Below are 4539 nucleotides of genomic sequence, written 5' to 3'. Positions count from 1 at the left end.
TCCTGTGCCGACTGTAACGATAAACGTATTGCGTTATAATATAAATTATTGTAAATAACATTAATAACATAAAAATATAACCCTAAAATGTATATAAATGTCCTACAGGGTAACGTTCCATGAGGCTTTTCGTGGACAATGCTGTTGTATACAGAGAAGACGCACCGCTAGTATATTGCAACGAAATGCAGTAAAACCTGGAGAGGGTCAACACTCCGTGTAGGTACTGGCAGTTCGTTCTCAATATAAACTAACGCAAAGTATTGCGCATAACTAGGCAGAAGTACACAATTTCAGAACAGTCACGGGAAGCAACCTAAGAAAAAACTAAACTCCCCCCGAAAGACCATGAAGGCTCAACGATACCGACCGGCCGCCGTGTCATCTTCAGCCCACAGGCGTCACTGGATGCGGACACGGAGGTGCATGTGGTCAGCACACCGCTCTACCGGCCGTATGTCAGATTACGAGACGCAAGCCGCTACTTCTCAATCAAGTAGCTCCTCAGTTTGCCTCACAATGGCTGAGTACATCCCGCATGCCAACAGCGCTCGGCAGACCTGATGGTCAACCATCCAAGTGCTAGCCCAGCCCGACAGTTTTTAACTTCGGTGATCTGACGGGAACCAGTGTTACCACTGCGGTAAGGCCGTTGGCACGGGAAGTAGTCACGCCAACAAAATATCTTCCTCAAAGGAAGTAGCTTACGAAACCCTCGTTCAACCAATGGACTTGTCAGTCTGGGATTTGCAGATTTGCACGAGATGGAAGTTTTAGAGGAAATACAAAGAAGGGCAGCACGTTTCGTTACAGCTTCATTTAGTAGCCTCTCTAAGATCTCAGTCAACTACAGTGGCAGACGCTGCAAGTGAAATTTTGAACGTGGACGAGTCTTCGCATGATGGTTTCCACAAAAGCTCGTACCCATAAAAGCCTCCGAAGCGAGACAGCAACGGAAATGATACAGCTGAGTCAGACCGATACACGTGACTTCTTTAGCCGCCGTATCACATTGGACGAGTACTGGGTGTATCACTATGGCCCCCGACAAAGGAGCAAAGCAAGCAGTGGAAACGTGTGGATTCAGCACCGGATAAAGAAACCACTGCGTGACAGGCTTTTCCTGAATGACGACCGTCTGCTTAACAGTCAGAACGCAGACTTGTACGACCACTATTTCCGCCAAGTCATCCATCCACGTAAAAAGTGCGTCGTGTTTAAGTGTGAATATCAAGTGAAGGGCTAACACCGTCACGGAGTTTCATTTCTTCGAGGTGATGATTTAACTGTACGAGTACCTCTCGTAGACCGCAGATGACAGCGCGATCAATCTCAGCTAATAAATGAACGTCGACAACAACTTAAACGAATTTAAGAATAAACATTACCTAGAGAAATACTGCGACTCGCTGCTCATAACAAAATAGATGGCCTTACATTGGTTCTGATCATGAACTTGTTTCTACCGATCAGAGAGTAGGTCAACGCCAAAACATGAAGTCACTGCTACAGATGTTCTGTATACTTGTGGTGTGTGTGTGTGTGTGTGTGTGTGTGTGTGTGTGTGTGTGTTTACCCTAACAAGTCCGACAAAACTCACTGAGAATCCACGTAGATGTGATCGATGATCGTACATTAATTGCCTCTCTGCTTATTATTCCACTTGCAATCAATTCTGTATTACTGCCCAATTTTCAGTACTTCGTTGGCCGATACTTCAGCCAGATAACGTTAAGTGATTTTTAATGGTAAATCGAAAACTGTGGTCTAAATTCAGCACGTAATACTCAATAAAAAGAAGTAATCGTCACATGTCGAGTACTTGAATCGCTGGGTCGGCCGCTGTGGCCGAGCGGTTCTAGGCCCTTCAGTCCGGAACCACGCGGTTGCTACGGTCGCAGGTTCAAATCCTGCCTCGGGCATGGATGTGTGTTCGCTCTTAGGTTAGTTGTGTACAAGTAGTTCTAAGTCCAGGGGACTCATTATCTCAGATGTTAAGTACCATGGTGCTTAGAGCCATTTGAAACTTTTTTTTTCCCCTCGCTGGGTGAGCTCCACTCAGCCTTCTTAACATTGTAATCACTTACGTATACTCCTAAACGTTGATACTCTGCAAGTTCTATTCCATACTCACAATGGTCTACAATGGAATGTTGTGCGAAGCAAGTTGGGATCGATGCAGGGAGAGCTGAAATTCATAACCTGTGACAGGAGATCTAATGCTCCGGTATTTTCTTTATAACCGGGAAAAATTCCCTGCATTTATTGGCTATGGCCGAGAGATTTGCATTAATGCATTGTCCTTGTCACAAAAATTTAGATCTTACTCCTCGGGTGTATCTCTGGCGTTTCTCAAAGAAAACAGGCAATTATTTTGTAATCTGGATACGAAAGTGGGCAACAGCTGGAGAAATAAGATGCTGATCAATTCCTCATGCGTTTTTCATGATTCTTTAGGCCGACAACAAGTGATTGTTAACTCTTCTATCTCATTTATCACTCATAAGTCCCATTCCTTTTCTATGCCTTCTTTCTAACTACTTCATTACCACTCATACGCCTCATTCGTTTCTTTTTCATTCACTTAGCCTTCTTCATATGTACTTTATCACTCGTATGTCCCATTCGTTTCTTTTTTCTTTTTCTTTGCTTTCTTCCTATCTTTAAGGTGTGTATAGCAAGAATTAGTAAATCTTTCTTTCCTCATGCCCACAATTTTGAGGCACTAACACATTCTGCGGTGTCTCGACATACTCGTAAATCTTTGGATTCCTAAGGTTATTTAGGAATTTCTTTGTTTCTTGACCTGCTGGCTGATTTATTTCCATTACTATTTACTGGCATGTCGAGTTGAACATTTGACTCCTTCAGCTAGATTTTCGGGGCGTTTTCTTAAGAAGTCACATAGTACCTGAGACAAAGGTGTTGTAAACACGTTAGTCCGTCATTGTAATTAAGAGATTAGTGCCAGCTATGGCGTACTAGGAGGTACTGTAATTACATTGACACATCACAGGCAGTGCTAATGGGACAGTAATGGCCAAAGCGTGTCAGGAGAAACGACTATTTTTAGAGATGTTATCGTCTAATAAGAGGCGAGAGTGGAATCTCTTCAACACATTACGTTTCATTGCGTCATTTATAAAAATTAACTTGAGAAAATCAGGATCATAAAAGTACGAGAGAGTAACTTGTATGCCTCTGCATGACTACGCAAATGAACTCACTTACGCACGTGCTCCTTATCTTCAGACATAGTTGACATAATTTAGGTAATAGTTATACGTATTTAGCACATCCCAGAAGTAAAGTAAATTTTAAGTATGTTTAGAAAATTTTGGGTATCATTTTGCCAAGCTGAATTGACACAGTTAATATTACTAAAGCTTAAAACTCAAAAAGTCAGTGCACATAATGAGTTATATCACGATTACCGTATATGAAGTATAGGACGAAGGTTTAAAATCTCAGAGGTATTTTAAGTATTTATCTATACAATTGTTATTCCTTGCATCTCATCTAGAAACGTTCTGCAGTGTCATCTAGCAATATTTATTTCGTAGCACTAATTAAAAGCCATTACTTACAATTTCAATCTTAAGTGCAGGAAAAGTCATTTGAAACAACTGCTCAAAGAATTAGCAACTGTAGCACTTAAATTTTATGAGGTGGATACCAATACTTCAACACAGGATCTACTGCGCTCACAAGGACACAGATCTGCGGTAGTGTAGGCAACAACCCGACTGCTAGTAGGAATGATTAGACAGCACCCGTTATGAATACAAGAACACTCTATTAGGCACAAATAAAACTATGATAAGCTTTTACTTGTTAATATGCTTATTAAGTTTGCGGTATGTCTTTAGGAATAATAATAAATATATGGCTACACCAATGAAAATCTGTCAGCTCATTACTCACACTGTAGTTAACCTTTACTTTAAAGAGAATGCGGCTCTTAATAAATCTCTTGTGGCATTGTTCCATAGAGATTTTCTTAAAACTTCATAATGGCTTGTGCTGTCTAGAGTGTTTTTTTTTTGTGGTTTTAGGGCGCACAACTTCAATGGTCATTAGCGCCCTGACTACTCTAAGAATGCACCGCGAGGCACAAGTTGACCACAACAACTAAAAGGGAAAACACGATAAAAGACAGACTGACAGGCATAGGATTAAAAAACAGCATCATCAAATGTCCTTAGCGAGGTGTGTCAAATTGATAAAACGAAGAACACGAGCAGCTGCTCGTGGGTCATCCGCTAAAATGGCATCTAAAGTATTTGGCAGGTTAAGATCGAGGCGCAGTGTGTTAAGATCTGGACAGGACATTAAAATGTGTCTAACCGTCAGCAAGTGCCCACATGGGCAGAACGGCGCCGGCGCAGCCGTCAGCAGATGGCGATGGCTGAACCGGCAGTGTCCAATTCTTAACCGGGCTAAAACGACCTCCTCCCGCCGAGAAGGGCGTGAGGAGGACGTCCAAGCCACGGGAAGAGGTTTTAAGGCCCGAAGCTTGTTGTCGGTAAGTGCAGCCCA

The 4539-nt window shown here is 42.2% G+C and overlaps 1 pseudogene; it reads right to left on the bottom strand.

The window, feature by feature from the left end:
* Positions 1–539: 539 nt before the first annotated feature.
* Positions 540–657, bottom strand: LOC124546132 (annotated as a pseudogene).
* Positions 658–4539: the final 3882 nt, after the last annotated feature.

This window comes from Schistocerca americana, chromosome 8 (genome assembly GCF_021461395.2).
Source record: "Schistocerca americana isolate TAMUIC-IGC-003095 chromosome 8, iqSchAmer2.1, whole genome shotgun sequence".
Classification (NCBI taxonomy): Eukaryota; Metazoa; Arthropoda; class Insecta; order Orthoptera; family Acrididae; genus Schistocerca; species Schistocerca americana.
The sequence above is the reverse complement of the archived record's forward strand: the minus strand, read 5'-3'. Positions and strand labels throughout refer to the sequence as shown.